Consider the following 20849-nt stretch of genomic DNA (forward strand, 5'->3'; position numbering starts at 1 on the left):
TTATCTTCTATTGGTTTCCCTAATTATTTTCCTTTAATTTAGATTTTCTTAGTATTTTTTAGATATTCACCCATTGGCCATTTTATATGTCATAAATATCTTCTCCCGGTCACATCTGTCTCTTAACATCAATTAACATCTACTGAATAGAAATCATTATTAATTTTGGGTACTTTAAAAAATTACCCCCCTAACCTTTGATATATAGTCCTCCATGTTTTCTTCAATTAGCTTACGATGTTTACCTTTGGGGAACTTTCATTAATATGGTGCTTGATACTGTGATTTTCAATAAAACACAAATAAAAATTGGCTCCTTACTCTGCCCGGCAGTAATGTGACTGCCTGTTTTATGTAATTGAATTTGTAGGCACTGTTTTATAGCATCATGTTAAGAGTTTTACTGTATCTTCTGAAAGTTTTGATCTGTGCTTATAAATGTGTTTAATGTTTGTTTAATGCTGCTTGACGTCTTTGCTTATTAACCTAGAAATGGATCTGCTGGGCTACACCCCTCTCAAAACTGAGGGTGTTTTCTCTCACTCTCCCTTTAATAATCATGGAAGAGGGAAACACCCATCAAACTTCTTTTGGCTGGAGGAGAGTAACTTTATGATGGAGGTATGAACTAAAAATAAACTTCCCCCAAGTGGACAGAAATAAAGATGCCATGTGATGTTTCGGTAATACCGATAACACACTCCTCCACGCCCCACTCCTTCGTGAATACAGCATCTTGGAGGTGGGCAAGAGACTCAGTTACTGTTTAAAGTAGCTGCATCTTAGTTATACACGGATCAATCATTCAGAATGGCTATAAGTACAGAATAAAATAAAAATATTACTATAAAAAAATTTGAAACCACAATCATGTCCTTAGTTCCCGGACAGAAGTAAAGTTGAAATAGCACCATTTATTTTTTATTTTGGAATTCATTATTTTGCTTTAACAAGAACAAAAATCACATGTATTCATAGCCTTTTCATCTACCCACCCCACTCACTACATATTTTGTCTCCGCCTGCTCAGTCTCTGGGTATTTGCTGTCCCTATTATTGGTAAAAGGAGGGGAAATAGAACTGGCAGAGCCAGGAGGTCTATACTGAGTCATATCGTGAAACAGAGTTGGTGTAAGAAGAGAAACTAAGAGGATAATGAGAAGGTAGAAAAAGAAGGAATAGAGCGCTAAACAAACCAGGAATACACGTGATCCAAGAGTGGGAATATTTAGAAAATGAGAGCTATTGAGGTGACTGCTGGGCCTGTGAGATGATCAAAGGGGACTTTTGGAAAGGAGATGTGAGACAGAACTGGTAAAAGACTATTAAAAATGTCTGCGTCCGAGGAGGAGATTTGCTCTTTTAATGCTTTACAGAGGCTTAAATACTTAAATTGCCTTTCAATTTTCTAAGCAAGTATGGCGATTATTTAATTATAATTGTGTTCAAACTTGGCTGAGCATAGCTCAGGTTTATATGGGTTCATTTAATTCATTTTACCCTTAGAACAAAAATTTCTAAAATGTAAATGTGCCATTAGGTGATATTCCCTTAACTTATTAAGGTTGTTTGTGCATGCATATGTGTGTGTGTGTAAAACCTTAGAATAATTAATGGTAATGATAATTTCCCTACTGATTATATGGAATGCTGTGGCACATTGCTGAAGCATATGCTTAATAAGTAATGGAAAAGTCCCTTTTAGAAAATGCTGGCTCAAAAATGTTACCACTGAAGCCTGTATTCCTAAAACCTAAGTAGCTAAATGCTTTCTATACAATTAATTAACATTAGCTATTTTAATGGTTATAAGTAATGAATCAAATCTAGATGTGTGGACACATTATCACTATGGACATAGTGATAAATGTTTTAATCTTAGCACAATTAGCTAAATAATTCTGATTTATAAAACTGAATTTACCCAAAACTAGCGGTTTCTAAAAGGTGGTCCTAGGACTCTGGGGTCCCAAAGACGCTTTTAGGAGGTATATGATATCAAACTATATTCATAACAATGCTAAGATGGTATTTGCTTTTTTTATACTTTCATTCTCTCATGAGTGTACAGTGGAGTTTTCCAGCAGCTAAATCACATTTATATTGCAACAGATTAAATTCAGAAGCAGACATGAGAATCTGTCTTCTATTAAAGCAGATAGTTTTAAAGTTTTGATAAGCATAAAATGATGCTAACTGCTTCACTATTTTTGTTTTAAAAAATGTAGTTATTTTTCATAAAATAGTTATGGTAGCATACAATGGTTCATTATTGCTAGTTTGAAATGGATTATAAATAACTGTTTTTAAGTTTTTCAGTTTTAATTTGTTAAATGGTGAATGTCAATAGATATAATCAACAACAACAACAAAAGGTCTTTGGAACCTTAACATATTTTAAGAGTGCAAAGTGGTCCTGAGACCATAAAAATTGACCACCATCTCAGTCCTTAAAACTTTTAGAGTAAATATATTTTTCAGAATAGAGAGGCTACTGCTTTTGTTGTTTTTTGGAGTTTCATATATATCTTTGCTAAAGAATTAAAAATAGAAGATGATGAAAAAAGAAGGAAGAAGGACTGATAAAAGGAAGGGAAGACAATAAAGAACACATTGCAAACAGATGTGAAGGAAGCACATTTGCTCTCCATACCTCACATGTCAAATAGACAATGTATCTTCCATAGGAATTAAAAAAAACACAAGAAACATCAGAAGTCCACTGCCTCTACCCTCAAAATAACATTCATGCCAGACCCTTTGGATAATACGAAGTATGAAAAGTAAAATAAATGGATTTTTAAGATAAAAAAGTAATTACTAATAAATTTCTTATACTCCATTTTTGGAGTCATTAGGGCACAGCACTTTTATTTCATAACTGTTTCTAGTTTTTTCTTAATAAAAAATAAATGCATACAATAATCAAAAACCTTAAAAGTCATTGAGTAATTTTGAGTGTGGCATAGAGACACTGTACCTATGGCAGAGTGATACTGTACCTATGGCAGAGTTAGCATGATTTTATCTTTCAAAAATAAATAAAATTAAACTTTGCTGCAAAACCAAGTTTCCCCAGTACAAATAAAGTCATGGAAAATACTAGTAAGCCTATCATTGTGCCAATCTAATACCAAAGCAGTAAGTCTACTTAGTGCTTATAATGTAGTGTTAGAATGATTTAATGATGCTATTAGTGATATTTGCAGTGATTGGACTGGCATAAATAATTAGTATTTAGGATACAGTTTCTTGGTAGAAAAAACACCTAATTCCACTAATTGCCTCTAGTTGTGCTTCTACTAACTGCACACTTGGTACATGCTAATAATCTTATTATCAGTTGTTGCCGAGTTAATTAAAATTCATGTCTATAAGCATAAACCACAATAAAAATATGTATTCTGCTCAGCTTTTTATATATTAAACAAAAAATTTTGGAAGACCAAATTTAGCCATTTATCTCCAGAAAATGCAAGAGAATTAAAAAGATGCATATGCCAAATTAACCTGTAACAAGCTCAAAAGAAGTTGCAGAAATAATTTTGCATTTTCATTATAGGATAATAGTTAAGAATCATGCCAGTCCATTGGTTGGTGTGGAAGATACCTCTACTGCTTTCAGAAAGGCACTGTTCATTTTTTTGAGTAAAGGAATATGTCCTTAAAAGACTTTTTTGATTAGGCCTTTTTTCTTCTGAAAACAGCAAAGATATATTTTAATTTGTTCTGTAAGTCTCCCAAATAATCTGAAGTATATTTTCTTTTTGGTTATTATTTTATTACTTCAGATTTAATAAATAATTTCTAAGTCAATGGTATAAATTGCATGAAGGATACTTCTGCTTCCTTTTGTTAGAGGGAAATTATATATGATGTCATAATTCTATCTAGCAACAGTGATTTGAGTTTTAAGACTGTATTATTTGTAAATTATTATTTGTGACAATGAGCTTATACTGGATCGTGTTTTACAAATAAGAATGTTCACAGTATATTTTAGTTACATTCATTTGTGTTATTAATAAAGATGTTAGGTATGACTAATCTTAACTGGATTTTACTCAGTTAAGTTAAGGAGAATCACTCTAATTGCAACCAATCTAAATGAGTAAGTATTCCTATGACATTAATTTATTCTGTAAGTGTTCAAACTGCCTGGATCCTCTCAATTGGGAATTGGCAAGTGTCATGTTGTTATAAAATGATACACATGCTGCAGTAAGGGCTCTGTGTTATAGTGTGCTTTTTGTTTTAAGAACAAATCATTCTTAAAAATGTAAGAGTAAAGTGGTATGTGTGTATAAACAGAATATTTATATCTATTTTATATATGGGTTAGGCACCAGAAATTGAATTCCTAAAATCTAATCTTCTTTCTAACAACAACAAAGACAACAGCAACAGCAATAGAAAATAATGGTAAGATGATATGTTTGAAAAATCTCTCTTCAGGAAAAAAAACATCCTCAAATCTATTTGTACTATTGACCCCAAGTGAAATTCAGCTAAATAAAGAGTTATACCAGGTGGAACTTCCCCACCCCCCCGCAATTCTTCTCTGCTGTTCTATTTCATTAAAACAAATACATCAAAATTTTGATGATCTGTTCATGTTATCCATTGCTTTTGAGGCACTTTTATATCTGCAACACACCTGTGTATACTCCCAGCCTCTTTAAACCAAATCAAAAATCAGTTTTTCATTCTTATTTTCTTTTAGTTCTTTGAACTTGATGCATTTATACATGCCCCACTTCTTGAAGTTCTCTCCAGCTTTGGCTTCCTTGACATCTTTTTAAGTGGTTCTCCTCCTTCATACATGATATCGCCTTCTCAGCGTCCACTATGGGTTCTTACTTACCTACGAATTTAAAACGGGCTATTCACCAAGGTTCCATCTTTGGGCCTGACCGCTTCTCATGACATCATTCTCAAGATATAAATCTACTTATTCCATGCATCAGCGACCAACTATACCTGCTCACTTTCAAAGCAAGATCTATGACCTTAAACATAGGTATTCAATTTTATTTGGTACACTTCCTTAAGTATTGCACAGTTGAATCTATATCACTATCTCCAAAATGAACCATTATTTATCTCTAAATACATCCCTTAATGACTGCATCTCAGCTAAAACCACTATTTTTGAACAACTAGAGTTCCCCCTTAGTTCCCCTTAGCACAATGGGCTCAGTGTAATGTCTTATTTACTTGTCTACCTCTTCCCATGAAATCTAAGATCTGGGATGGCACAGTCTGTTTCTTGTTTGTTTTGTTCACCATGGTGTACTAGTTCTGCTCTCCAAGAAGAAAAGAGCTAATGCCCAGTGACTCTTCCCTGTCACCCTCCTGAATGCCCAGTTACTCCGCAAGTCCTCTTGATTCCTCATCCTAAAAGTCTCTGGAATCCACTGCCCTGCCACATTTTTAGTTTCCTCTTTTATGATCTATGGCTACAAAATATTATAACAGCTCCCTATCTGATTTTTCTGCTTCAAGCCTATTCATCTACAGAATTACCTCCTTCTGATTAAAACTTTGCAATGATTCCAGTTCCTTAAGATGATATATAAGTATTTTCTGAATGGAGCTGTTACTTACTTCAATGTCATTTCCTGTTCTGCACTTCCCAGGGGCTGCAGCATCTACCCATATTCATTAACATTCCAGAACACATGAATTTGAGACAGCACACTGTGCTCCTATCACAGAGCTGGAGAGACATAGATATTGATATAGGTATAAATACAGATATCCATACAGATATAGGCATGGATATAGATGTAGATATGGATATAGATGTAGACATAGATACTTTCAGTCACTTGGAGCCAATTCTTCTACTCAGTCTGAGCCAATTCAAATGCATGTCCTTGGTGAAGGACTTCCTTCAATGCACAAAGAGGTGTTCTCCCATGTCATTCTATAGAGTACTGAGAATATCTCTGTTAAAGCGCTTTGGACTTTGCATTTACATGTTTGGACTATAAACTCCTTGAGAGTCGAGATGGTATATGACACAGTATCACATAATCAGTAGTAAAAACATTTGTAAAGGAATGTATCAATTTAAAAATGACAATTTGTATTAATTATCATATTAATCTACCATATGAAGAAAAATCAATTTAATTTGAAATATAGCTATCCGAGTATCAGTGGTAAAATGAACTACAAATTAGGAATCCTGTAAATAAAAAATTTATTTCAGAACTCTTTCCTTAAATAAAAGGTCATTAAGTAATACTTAACGTAAAATAATAAATCCCTAGATAGGAAATAGAAAAAATAAATAATTTCTTATATGAAGTATAATTCAAGAAACACTTGGAACACTGCTCTCTTCTATTTTTAATTTTTAACTGGTAAGTATATTATATATTCAGAAGGGTTTATAGTTGAGAATGTGATTTTTGTTAACACCCAAATTGCTCTGAGAGTTTAACATTAAAATGTTTTGAGTTTGTTTGAACTTTTGTATAAGAATTGAAGATACTTATTTGGAAACTTCTTTTTATAGAAAATAATCATGACACTGGTGTGTGATAGAAACAAAAGAATGCAACCTCAAATCTAAGTATATAGAGAAAGACAAGCTTAATGTACTTGGGTATTTCTAGTAGACTCAGCTCTGCCCTTGGTAAGCAAGACAGTAATCCCACTAAGAAGACAACTCCAATTGAGTTATCAGAAAGAATGTCTCCTGCTTTTTTATGCCATGTTAACATTTTCAGCATTAAAATGGTTCCTGTGCTTTCATTTAAAAAATACTTGTGTGCACAGTCTGCAGTCAAGAGTTAGTAAAAAATGAAGCATAAACACGGTTTACTCAATTACAAATTATATCAAAGTCAACAATTTAGAATTTAAAAAGAAAAAAATGTATTTTCTATCCCTTCACAAAGATCTTATATTATTTTGAAGTAACTAATACAGTTGAGAATAAATCAGGATAAGGTTCATGTTTATATTACTCAGTCTAAGAGAATCAGGGGAGCTGGAACTCTAATTCAGGTCATATGGGAATACAGATAAAGAAAAAGAAAGGGAGAACAGAATATGCAATCCTGTTTTGGGTGTGGATAGATGTAGCTTGTCATGAGTGTCCTCTGCTTCGCCAGGAGAACGTGTGCAAGGGATCACCAACAGGCAAACTCGACCTGGGAAGCAGAGGTGGTGGCCTGGAGTGGAAATAGCCTATAGAGTTTCAATCCTCCCTGTGAGTCCTCCATGAATCTGGAAATTGGGTTATTTTTACCCTTATTAAAAGAGTAATTTTTTGGTCAGAAAACTGAAGATTTTTTTCCCCATTATTCATCTAATACTGAAAAAGCTCTAATTTAATGACTTTTCTATTAAAGTTTTCAAAGTTCTCCTAGCCAAACATGCAGTTATCACTAATACTAATAGATCATTACACATTAACTGTGCTGATTTCCACGGTAAAACAACCATGCTTTTACCCTTCAGGGCTTTTCAATGTTGGTGGCATTGTCCTAAGGCTCACTATCAGTGTAGAACACCTACTGCTGTCATTTTTCAGCAAACATTGTCAATTATTTTTGTCTCATATTGTTTTCCAGTGTGTTTTGATATGATTTCTTCTGCTGCTGGGTTCTTATCAGTATCTGCTATCTCATTAGCACAAGTCTGAGCTGACATGATGCCACCTTGTTCAGCCTTCTGGTTTTCCTTGGGACTGTCCAACAGAGACTCCTCTCTCTTCACTACAAGACTGTCAGCCCTGTGCCAGCTAGTAATTAAGAATCGGTTAATGTTTGATAATAAAATTGCATTATTTTGTACTTGGGGACCTGAAGTACAATAATTTATTTTCATCTCATTAGGAATATCTCTTCACCAATTGCAACTGAAAGCAAGTTCACAGAGTATGATTCTCTCCTTTCATTTAAAGTTTGTGTACATATGTAAATGATGTGGCACAGGAAATAATGAGAGGTGTATAAAAGTGGTGTCATGGAGTGATACCATATTGATTAATTTTGTTACTATATTAAATGGGCCTGGGATTCTTACAAGAAAGGTGCTATTTAAGCACAAAATATTGGTGTTATGTCTGTACTTGCATAGCTTATAAATTATATCTCAAAATTTCACAGACAAAAAGCAAGTTTTTACCATTGTCAGCAGCAAAGCCAAAGCAGCTATTCCAGAGGGGGCCTCCTTCGTTAAGAAAACAATTGCCAGTGGAGTCCTAATCCCTTCACTGTTACCAGTTACCATGAGTGAAGGTTGGTGGGGGGTCAGGTAGAAAGAACATAGCCCAATTTCTGGGTACCAGGCTGAAGCTGACATGGTGACAGGAAACTGATTTTTTTTTTTAATTTACAAAGAGCAAACCTGGTATACATAGAATTGATAACAATACATTTGGAACACAAAAATGTAATCTCTTCTGAACAAAACAGCACTTATTGTGAAAACTATGTATTTTCCCCCCAAATCCTGGGCTGTCAAGTGCCAATCAGCATGTTGAATCAAGTATTATTTAGGCAGAACGCTAGAATGACAGATTTCACTTTTTGAAGTGCTGAAACAAAAGTTTTGTTAAAACCTCTTATTCATCTTTGTATAGTGCTTGGAATAGTAAGTTCCTAATAAATGTCACTTGAATGAATCATATGTCCCTGAGAATAAACAAGAATGCCATAAATTGCCAACTAATAAGTGCCAACTAATAAGTTTAATATGGCATTTATCTTGTTATGCACTTGTGCTAAAATTATTTTCCATTTATTGGATTCTCTGTACACGTGGTCTGTTCTTTGCATCTGGTACTTTTTAAGTGGTGATTTGATTGATTTACTCTAATTAAAATAGGGGTTGCTTTAGTGAACTGGTTAAGAACACATGGTGGACACAGGTTACTTGACTCTGAGTTTCAGCTAGACTATTAAGATAAAATGGACAGTTCATCTAAAGCATACCTATTTCAATGCCTAACGTATAGTTAGCCCTCAACCAATGTTGATAGCTCTTACTTTAAATGCAAGATCACCTATTAAACATTTGACACATTGCAACTTCATGATGTGTTTATTAGATGCTGTATATTAAGTTGTTTATACATAACCCTTCTTATAGCCTCAATTGCTAATTTGGGGGTTCCTCTGAGTTCCCTAACAAAATCAGAAAATCCCCAGGACAGAACCTAAATGACACTCCTAATTAGAACATGAGTGCCATCTAGTGGTAACAATGCTAACTACAGGTTTACTGGTGAACAGAAAAGTAGGTGGTGAAAATGTTCTGCTTCTGCATAATGCAGTCTGCTGGAGTGCATCTCAGACGGACAAATGAGGTTTCCTATATGTACAATACCCAACCAATAAAGAAGTTTGAATACACATTTAATCAGAGTGTGGGGGAAATTTAGTTGCTGGTCCACAGGAAGCATACAGTCTAGTTCTATATAGAAAGACCTATATAAAATTCTTAAGCTGAATTATAAATACGAATTAGGAAAAAAAAAAAATGAGTCCAGATATAAAAGAGGCTAGCAAGAGCTGAAGAAAGATGAGTATAGTATTTGATAGCAAAAATTTTTTGAAGGAAGATTATTCCAATTTGGCTCAAAAAGTCAAAGAAAAGTCTAGTTAATGTATCTGGGAGACAGGAAATAAGTGGAAAGTAAGGTGCAATATACATAAGAAAATCCTTTAAAGTCAATTAGACAGAATATAAGAAGCCATTAGAAATTTGAGAAGATTGGCGTGTAAACAGAGACTATTTGGAGACATGAGTTCACAAACAGAGAGATCCTAGGTTTTGTTTCTTTACAGAAACAGCTTTATATGAGAAGATCTTGGTAATGGAGTGTTATACAAAATGGAAATTAGATATCTATAAAAGTAAGTGTATTAAAATTGATAGGCATTCTTATACTGAAGGCTTATCTAAGAAAAAAAATGTAAGTGCTTATCTAAATGAAGCTACTGAATGGAAACTAATAATAAGTAAACTTTACCTTTAAATTCATAAGATTTCAACTTTTACCCCTGTTTTCTAAAATCTTAGTTTAACTGCCAGTGTTTTTTTGCTCTTTCCTAAGGAAGAACATTTTTGTTAGACCAAGATGTCACAGAGGGTGAACATGAGGACCACTTACAGGAGGTCAGTTATGTCCACAGCCTCTGTAAGCAAAAGCTGGCACTATGAACACTGAAACAGTCAAATTAGAGCTCTCTCTCTCACACTGCTTGATGGCTGTGGTTGCAGATGTTATCAAGACATCCTCAAAGAAGGCTATGTTCTTTAGTGTTGGTAACTGAAGCAGCTGTTAAATTAATTAAGTCAGTATATTTTCCAAGTCTGATTAAGATATGTTTATTTCTGCTTTCACAAAACAGCTGTGATGTAAATATTAAAACTGATGTTCTAAGAAACCTAAAATAAAATTAAAATCATCATATGTTGTCCAGTTCAAGTAAAAGTTTACTTTTGGATCGTCATGTTTTATTTATATTTATAGGGAATACTAGTGTATACGGACAGTGCAATATGTTAATGTGTTTAATTTTATTTCTAAGTATTTTCACATTCACTATTCTTTCTTTTAAATTTTTTATTTGACATTTTATTTCTTTTCTTTTCTTTTTGGCTGCATTGGGTCTTAGTTGTGGCACGCAGGATATTTCATTGTGGTGAGGGCTTCTCTCTAGTTGTGGTGCGTGGGCTCTGTAGTTTGCAGCACACGGTCTCAGTAGTTGTGGTATGTGGGCTTAGTTGCCCTGAGGCATGGGGGATTTTGGTTCCCCAACCAGGGATCGAACAGATGTCCCCTGCATTGGAAGGTGGATTCTCTACCACTGGACCACCAGGGAAGTCCCTCACTATTCTTTTTAACAGAGTATAGAGGACTAACACATCAAAACAGAATATGCAAATGCTGAAAGTGGCTTTATTAAGCAAAGAAGGTGATCCAAGAAAAAGGACTGAACCTGAATAGAGTATTGCTCTGTGTTTCCCTATGTTTTATGGTACAATTTGTTGGGATATAACCTTAGTTATGTTCTTTTAATAAGAACCTAGAACTCTGAGTCATATGAAAGGAGAGAAAAAAGAGGGCATGATTTAAAGAAAAAAGTCTGTAACACAAATAAGACAAAAGCTTAGAGGCAACTCAACTGCTACAGATGTGCTGCATCTGCTCACTTGCCCACTGGAGACCAGGAGATAAAGAGATTAAGACATTTACACAAAGACAACAAGCTCAGATAAGCAACATGACAGCTAGATCCAGGTACCCTAACCATAGTATGGAGAAAATGACCCACTAAACCACTTAAACAGTATTTTAATTGATTTAACATTCAAATGCTATTTTATCAGGGAAGACTATGAGCTGGTTATTTAAAAAATGTCAGTAACATTCTGAAAGAGAAAAATAAGAGCTTTTAATAATGACTTTTCAAAGTAAACAGCATTAGCATTTTATAAGAGGGAATGAATACTCATGTCTTTTAATTACAATTATAAGTCAGGACAATATTTTAAAATCCCATTTTCACATGAGAATAAGAGAAAATCTTAGTTATGATGCATGTGAGAAGAAATGAAAAACATGAGTTAGTTTCTTCTTGGCAGACCTCCTACAAGGAAATTTTTTTCTGCTTTCTACTTAATGCATTGTTTTTCTAATTTCAAATGTTGAACTGCGTATACTTGAACCCTGTGGATATGATAAGATACCAAGGTGAACATGATCCATACAGCCCTCACTTTCCAAACACAACAATTTAACAACATGCAGCACAAAGATAAACTACATCATAGCAAAATTCCAAATTTTTCAGGAAGATGTATAAGTCAAAAAGACTAATATATAACATCCACATTTGTGGATGTTATATATTAGACTAATATATATAAAGACTAATATATAACATCCACATTTGTGGATGTTAATGTAGAATATATAGTATTAATATAGAATTGTCTAATATTATTAAATGGAACAGTATAAATTATAAAAGAAATGAAAATAAATATAGTCACACATCCTGAGTCTTGATGAAATGTGTCCATATGACCCAGTGACCCTTAATGATTGAAGTTAACATTCTAAATTTGAAATAACAGAAATTAACCAGATTCATCCTTTCCTTTCTTTCCCTCTAAATTATCAGATGCTCTCAAAAGGAAAAGTGCTTTACATCATCTCTTTGTTTCACAAATATGTTTCTGCCCAATTCTTGTAATAATATCACTTCCTTTATAAAAAGTCAAAAACATCATAAGCCTTTATAAAGAATCTTTTATTAAAAAAGGAGAAAGATTTAATCCATCTATATTATTTAAAACATAAATTTCCTTGTTCGTGTTAATTGTGGGAGGGTACCATGAATCATGTGACTGACAGTGTTTCCTTCTTTACATTGCCTACTATCTTCAAGGCAAACTGAAGGCCATTTCTAACAAAATGTAAATGAATTTTTCTCTCTAAACCTCATTCCTGGCTCATTCCTGGTATATCTCTCCTACTATACTACCACTTTACCCTATGTCTTGACGTGACTGACCTACATTTTTGATTAATTTTTTAATTGAAAAAATTTCTGAAAGCCAATTTAAATCCTTTCTAAAACAACACGAGTTGAAAGAAAATACATGAACTACAGGAGAGAATGACTCAAATGCCAATTATCAAATCACATGTAATATAAAGGTGTTCTAGGAAGTGGAGCAAACTATAAGCAAGTTCAACCTCTGTATCCCAAGGCTAAATGTGCTCAGTTATAATAAACATTTAAAGACAAAAAACCCATTGCACAATAAAAAAATACTTTAAGCTCTTAGACTTTCAATCTATTTTGTGATATATTTAAAGAGGTTATAAAAGTCCTGGTGATTCTCTCTGTGAACCAACAGCCTGATGCTGGAGTGGAGCCAGAGAAGCAGAGAAAAAGCCCAGAGAAGTCGAATCTCGGCAACAGTCCCTCAGTTAGCACATAAAGAAAATAACGTAATTACTGGAAAGTGGGAAAAAGAAAATAAAAAGTACAGAAGGGTAGAGAAGCATTAAATGTGAGCACACAATTTGCCTTTGCTATGGAACAAGAAATCAGCCCAGATCCTGAGGATAGCCATTAAAAGCAGAGACTGGCTGTTTGTACAACATGTGTGGATGAATGAGAAGAAACCAAGAAACATGAAAAAGACTAATTTTAATTACGAGAAAAGCTGCAAAATCAAGAACACAGAGCTAGTGGTAGGAAGGCTTCCAGCTACAGGCTGCATGGCACTGTACTCTCCTTGCCAATTAGATCCAGTGAGACCCCAACGGGGGATTAAGTGAGCAGAAGAATCAGCCTCAGTGCAGGGTCAGGCTGGACTCAAACACACATGAAAAGCGCACACCAGCCGGCAGCGGGTGTGAACTGAGGCTCTCACACAGTTTCAGAGATGGACGTACAGAAATAGCAAACAGTATGTGGGATTGCCTTCCCATTAGGGATGGGTGCTAACTCCATGATCTATGGAAATATACTGCAAAAGAAATGTAACATAATTTAACAAACAATTACATCAAAGGAATGGAGAGAATTAGAGAAGGACTCAGAGAGAGGAAAAGTAGGAGGACTGGCTGAACAATGGCACTAAAGCTGCCACACTGTGGATTTACTACCTGTGTTGTTTCCAATTACATCCATTGCGATATAAAAATTCAGAAAAGAAAGGGGCTGCTGTCTGAGGCTAAGCCGACTATTTCCTTAGCTTATTTAGAAGTGACCCTGGGGCGGGCGGGGAATCAAGGAGAAATAAAAACAGTGAGTTTAACAGTCCAGAGATAAAACTCGCAAGTGTATAAACAAAGATAAGTGCTTCCAAGGCAGGACCTGAGGAAATTCTCAGGTGGGAAAGTCCACTCTCGAGCCAACCTCAGGGAACGCAGCAGTCGGTGCTGCCGCGGGAGGTAAAGGCGCCTGACTCTGGGAATCGTAGAGAAGAGAGACGGCAGCCGGCGAGAGGGCAAGGGACTCATCCGAGATGCCCCGTGCGGTCTGTCGCCGTCGTGTCTGCGCTGGAATCTGTGATTGAAATTCGGGAATGTTGCGGGTCAGAAAACGGGGGCGGGGCGGGATCCGGAGTTAGGCGCGGAGGGAAATAGCAGCAGACTAGCGAGGCGCGTAGAGACTCAGAGAAAACCCTTCTAGAGGCAAAGGGACCTACACGCCCCGGGATGCACTAACTGAAGCCTGGCGGCGGGGAGGCGCAGGCGGCGGTGGGGCGGGGGCCGGGGCGGGGAGGGGCGCGGGCCGCGCGGGGCCGCATAGCCAGTCAGAGGCGCGGCGCGCGGGCCGCGCTGACGCATTGGCCGGAACGCTCGGGCCCCAAACGCTCCAGCGACAGGAGACGCCGCACCTACTTCCGAATATAACCAACTACCGAGCTGGAGAGCGTGACTACGAGGAGGCGGCCTCTAAAGTGCACTGAAAGCGCCCGGCGGGAAGGATGCGTTACCTGGGTCCCCTCCTCAGGGAGCTGCCGGGCGAGGTGGAGGATTCCCTCTGAAAGATTAAAAACTCGGCAGTTGTCTTCTGCCACAGGCTGGGGAGGACCCGAGCAACTGCTCCATTTGAACTGTGACGACGGGCAGGAGGATGGGAGACGGGAATTAAGAGTCACGGACGAAGGACAGGGGAGTCTGGCGTCTGCTTGGTAAGTGGCTGGCATTCCTTCGCCGGTGACTGCTGTCTGTGATTGTGCACTTGGTCTCCCAGGCGCTGACAGTTTGTGACACGCTCGCTTCTGCAAAGCCATCTTTTCTTGCCGTGTTGCCAGAATTTAAAAACTGTCACATAAAGCTGCTTGTTGTTGTTGTTTTTAATCAAACATGTTATTTTTCTCTGCTGGGATTTCAGGTCAGAAAAGTTGAGGCAAGACTAAATATAACCTATTTGTGTTGTCTTATAATGTCATCCAGAATGAGAGTAAACAATTCCTACAGCTAAACTGTAAGGTGACAGATGCGAGGAGAGGGTAAGAATTTTTCTACAAAAGAAACTAAATGTTCAAAAAATAGAATGTCTTTCTCAGCTACTGGATGTATGTCTTCTGACTGTGGAGTGTGTTTGTGAGAATAGAGCCCAGATAACTGGGCGTTTGGCAGTGCAACAACTTGTTAAATTCAGTAGGGATGCTCTATAAGTGGAGTTCTACAAAGTTCGAGAGACTGAAAAACAGTATCTTGCATTATGGTGAGGTGTTTTCTCAGTGTTGTGTAGGAATGTGACAGATTTTTTAAAAGATAATAAAAATATGTTTAGACACCCTTATTGAGTTTTTTATTAAAAAATGGGAGAGGATATTAATTTGCATATATATGAACATAGTGTACAACCTCAAAAATTTTAAGTTGTTTTAATTAACTTTATTTTGAAAAGCCACAAATCCCTTATTTATTTTAGAATTATTTTATTTTTACATTTCATAACCTCTCTGTCATGAAAAATGTAATCAATGTGCTAATTAAAGTACAGGTTTGGAAGCAAAAAAAAAAAAAAAAACTTTTAAACTGTTGTATGTGAAGTGCCTTACCTGTGTTCAGTTCATCAAGGTTTTTTCTTAATTTAAAAGATAAAATCATATAGAGATGGCAAACTTCTACCTTGATTCTCAATTTTAGCTGGAAATAAGGATGAAAGAAAGAGATGTACATTAGGATACTAGCATTAAAAACTACAAACAAATAAATAGTGCTCAAATTTTCAAATTAATAGAGGTATTTTTGATTACTGTTGAACTACAACAGGACTGCCAAAATAACTTATGACTATCACAGCAAGCTTAAAAGAGTTCATCGTGATTAATATCGTGACCCTAAACATAAAATAATTAGTAATGATTAGGTAATAATTATTTTCAAAGTGCCTGTAATCAGTTTTAAGCCACTCACAAATGTTTCTTGGCATATTTTCCTACTTCATATTCAAATTATTATAAGTTTTATGTGGACCAGTATATTGAGTCTCAAACTTGACAGGTATATGTTCTTTTGATTCAAGTGGAAATAAACAATGACTATGCAACAATACATTACATAAAACAAATGACTAAAAAATAAAAGATGTTACGAAGACCAAGTAAGGCTAGTGAAGGAAACAAAGAACAAAATTCAAAGTTAAAAGTTAAAAAAGGAAATGCGATATAAAAAATAAAATAGAAAAGTAACTTAGCTGGAGTGTGGTGAGATGGTATTAAAGCATATTTGAAAACAAAAAATCAGTGAAATGCTTGTTACAATGTAAGTGCCAGTGTTTTTAAATTGAGCTTTTAAATTGTTCTTATTTAAAACTTCTGAAAACTAAAAAATGAGGAGGAAAAACTGTTCATTTGGATTTATCTTTGATTCCATATACAACTGATAGAAAGTTTGAATTCTCAAAAGTTAGAAAAGAGAACATTACCCCAATAGATTAACTAAATGCCAGATTTTGCCTGTAAATTCTGAGGCACATGCATGGGAGGATGCATTTGAAAATACATCTGAAAAGCTACAGTCGTGGGATTTTTAAGTAGATTGCTGAAATACCTTAGTGTTTCCCAAAGTGAGCAATACTTCAACTATTAGGTGGTCTGAAATCTTTATTAAGTTAGGAAGATGAAAAATGACACCTTGAATGTACACATAAGCTATGTTTATTTTTTAAAATAATTAAAATTAGTTTCTTGTGAAAGTTTAATCTTATGTGTCCAATTAAGTAACACTATCTATTAAAAATGGAACAGGTCTGGTTAATATATATTTATATATATTAATATATAAAAATATATATTTATATATTTATATATATTTATATATTTATATTTCAGGGAAGAGGTTGGAGTGTGGTTTAATGTCAAAACTGACTTAGTGATCAGGACCAGAGGGTGTCAGTAAAGGACAGAGGGCTATCTAGATGGAGAAAGTAGGGGCATGCTATGCTAGCCAAGTCATTTTGGGAGTTTGTCTTTCTTCTAGCTAAAACAAAGATATAATTTTATGCAGTTTAAAAAAGTGAAAACTTGTCTGGATGGCTGTAATAGGTTAAAGTTGATTTAACTATATTTAAGTTCGATTGGCTAAGACAAAGTTTTATAGCAGAGTTTACTGTTCCCCATCCATTAAAAACTAATTTAGGAATTTGATGAGGCCAAGATGCTTAAAATACAGTGTGATATGCTGAATCCATCCTACCACACATATTTTACTTACCTGTAGTCTTTGAATTGTCTATCTTTTTAAATATGATTAAAAAATTTGTTTACTAAGAGGTCGGAAATTTATTTCTCTTAATTTAAATAGACCCACACATTTATATAATTTGGTTTCTCAAAATTCTGACTTCAAGAGCTCAGATTTATTCATTTCTTATTACTGAAGATACAAACATAAAGTAAGAGAGGTTTGTATTTCTGACAAGATATTTTAAATTAGTGTTACAAGGCTGTGCTTATATGTTACATGAACTTCTTAGCACTTTATAGCAGGAAAGAGGCTGGTCGGAAGCTCAAAGCGGTAGAATCTTTGCGAGGTCTGTTTTCTGAGCATTTGTGATCAATAGCTCTGCATTAGAGACTGGTGCATTTAAAAAGTAATGAAGTATATAAAAGCTATGTAACACTTAAGATTTAGGATTAAAAAGGATTACGAACAATATCTCATATCTCTACCCAGACCCTTTCAATTAATTTCTCCTCTACTATTTTTTTGATATTCAAGTGTATAACATTAGAAAGTTGTGATAAATGGAATATTATCAGTTTATATTCTTCCCAGATACTTTGAACAGTTTTTTTGTCAATTATTTTCATGAAAATGAATAAAACAAATTTGGTAGTGTTGCACTGATACAGTGGATATGAGAATAATTTTTTAAATGGCTTTATTATATATTTACATTTTAGGAAGATATTAAATTTTTTTAAGTCATGTGGTGGTATTAAATTATTTCCCATGAACTTGATATGACTATGTATTTAACTTCATTTATGTTTTACCTGCTGTAAATATGTGTATAAGCTAAATATTGAGCATTTTCATCCTTGTCAACCCCTTAAGTTAAAACACAGTCTTTAATTTCATATTACAGAGTATCACATGTTGTATTTTTGACCTTATAGACTTCTTAAATGTTTCCGTGGAAACATGAGCTTATAAGACTTAAGAGTCAGCCAAACTATGGAAGCTCTTCTTTTCTCTAGTACAGGGAAATGGAACTCCAGAAATAGGCAATAAAGTAATTCTGAAAAATAAATCAAAGTTCTGTCCCTTTTGTGGAAATCAAAAAATCAATGAATCCACCACTTCTTAATCTAATATAAAGTAGTGTGAGATTTTTCATTTGTGAGAAACTTTAGAAAGTACGGTCATGTTATTTTACCATGCGTTTCTTGAGCTGGAACTCCTTGTGATCACTGTCATTTTTAAACAATTCCAAAAATGTTTTATTGAATGCATTTAACAACACAGTTGCAGAACTGATTTTTCTTCTCATTTTCTCAGTGGTCCCTTAAAAATCCATAATGACCTAAATAACTTGCTTCCCTGTGGATACCACTTTTTATTTATTTTTAACAAGTGGACTTCTCTTAAAAGATCTGGCAGGACTTGCACAGTTACTCTTACTCCAGTCATGGTTCCAAATATTTCTTATATTCACTTGTATAAACCAAAAAAGTTGAAATTTTGATAGAAAACAAAGTATTAAGGTATTTGTATAAGCTTCCCCACAAACATACCTTTACAGTTTGTGTCTTTACTCTAAAATATAGACCTGCTTAAGGGTTAAAGTGGCTAATTTGAACGTTATCCAAAATTTGAGCAATTGTATATGGGGCAAGGAGGAAGATGAAAGTATTTCATTCATCTGAGTGATCAAAAACTCTTGTTTGTGACTGTTGACTGGAAAAGTGTAATTATATGCATAAACATTTTATGAGGGGGAATAAGAATCTGATCCTTATCATTCTTCTAGCTACTAAATGCTCAAGAAGAAAATCATCTCATTTTCCATTATGATCCAGTAAAGTAATTATAGCATATGGAGTTTAGGAAGAGAAATTTTGCTGATCAGTTAGGTGATAAAAGGTAGACTGAAATTCTCTTTCTCTTGATAGTCATAATACTGGCAGAAACATTCATCATGAGGCTAAAAAAAAATTAAGGGGCTCTTATTGAGAGAGATTTCATAATAGGGTAATTATAGTTATAATGTCTAGAGTCATAAGCAAGATTCTTATTGTATTTTCACAAATATTTCACTAGTTGCAGTAGTTTGTGTTTAGGAGATAACTAGTAGAGAAATGGTACATTTATTTGGTGAAAAATTTACTTTTAAGTATATGAACTTTCATCTTTGTTGTCTCATATATTTAATTTCATGTTTATATGTATTAAAGAACAAAATTTTCTGAAAGTAAAGGTAACAAAGAGTTTAATTTTAATTATCCTAAGTTCTCCCATTTCAGTTTTATACAAGAATTGAGTTTTAAATGATACAGTATTTGATAAGATCCTATTGTACTTTATAGCCCCTAAAATGACAGAATAATATGAAATCCCTGATGATGAAGATGAATATTAATTGGAAAATACAGGTTACAGTAGGAATTTTAAAAAGAATTCTTGTTTTCTAGAAAGGTTTTGTCTTATTTTGTTATTTTGAAACTTTCCTCTTTATATTCTTATCTAAAATATATAGACTAGCTTAATATAGTCTCTTATGTTAAAAAATTAATAAAACTATTTGTTAGTGATGATTAATTTTGTCAATTTTGAGTATATTTAAGATAAGAAATTCAAAAGTTATGTCTTTTATTAATTGATACCTTAAACTTCATAATTTGACACTCTTCCTCTTTCAGTGCCATTATTCTAATGACCGTGTGTGAGCTAGTGAATGAGAGTTTCTGATGCTTAAGTAAGCATGTCATTAAATATAAGCACAAATCACATGAGTTATTTTTGATAAATAAATTATTAGGACGCTTAGAAAAAAGGTGACAATACCATTTAGTGTTGGGGGGAGCCTTAATGGAGCTCGTATTTTCACTTATTTAATGTGAAGAGTAATAAAGATAAAAGAGGTGAAGTGACATGTTTAACATTTGGTGGAAAAGATGGAATTAGAACCCAGTTCTCTTTAATGTCTAGGTCAGAGATTTTTATAGTTTATACGTTTTTCTTGCTGTAAAAATCTTAATTATTTTGATACCTACTCAAGTCAAGATTAGGATATAAGTATATGTAATATTTTTTTGCCACTTGTTATCTGTAAAACATTGTCTTTTAAGACTAGAAAACTAAAAATCCACTTATATTAACTCAGAGGAAACAGCTATACCCATATTCTCTTAACGAAAAACTGAATGTCTAGACGACTTAATTGCTAGATGTGAACTTTTTCACAATGAGCTTAGTGTGCGCTCAGCAGCTAAGTCAAAAGGGAGAAGGTTTTTGACAGTTTCAGTTAAGAAACCTGAAAACCCAAGTAGGAAAAGAAATGTAATTGATTTTTTCCACTGTATATTTATAAAGGACTATCCATTTCTTTTGTTAATACTTTTTTTCTGTATTGGCAGTTGCTTTTTTCAGTAATACATGTTTAATGTGACACTAAACGAAATAGGAAATCAATGAGAAATGTAAGGAGAAAATATTCCTGTGAATTGACAAGTTAGGATAAAATTTAAATCATGGGCTTCCTTAGGTCTATAACAATTTTAGCATTTAATAAAATGCAAAGCAGAAATTGAAGTAGAAGTTCTCTAGAAATAGGCAGTATTTCTCTGAATTTTAGAACTCAAATATCAACTTTTATATAAATTCTAGTTTTACT

General features: G+C 34.3%; 1 protein-coding gene across 3 annotated transcripts in view; it reads left to right on the forward strand.

Annotated features, from left to right (window-relative positions):
• Positions 1 to 14319: 14319 nt before the first annotated feature.
• The window catches only part of CNTN5 (contactin 5), a 1387157-nt gene continuing 1380627 nt past the window's right edge, over positions 14320 to 20849 (forward strand). For all 3 annotated transcript variants that reach the window (XM_067750786.1, XM_067750785.1, XM_067750787.1), the window contains exon 1: positions 14320 to 14688. The gene's annotated coding sequence lies outside the window, so the exon portion shown is untranslated. The remainder of the gene's footprint in view (positions 14689 to 20849) is intronic.

The sequence above is a fragment of the Pseudorca crassidens genome, chromosome 9 (genome assembly GCF_039906515.1).
Source record: "Pseudorca crassidens isolate mPseCra1 chromosome 9, mPseCra1.hap1, whole genome shotgun sequence".
NCBI classification, from domain to species: domain Eukaryota; kingdom Metazoa; phylum Chordata; class Mammalia; order Artiodactyla; family Delphinidae; genus Pseudorca; species Pseudorca crassidens.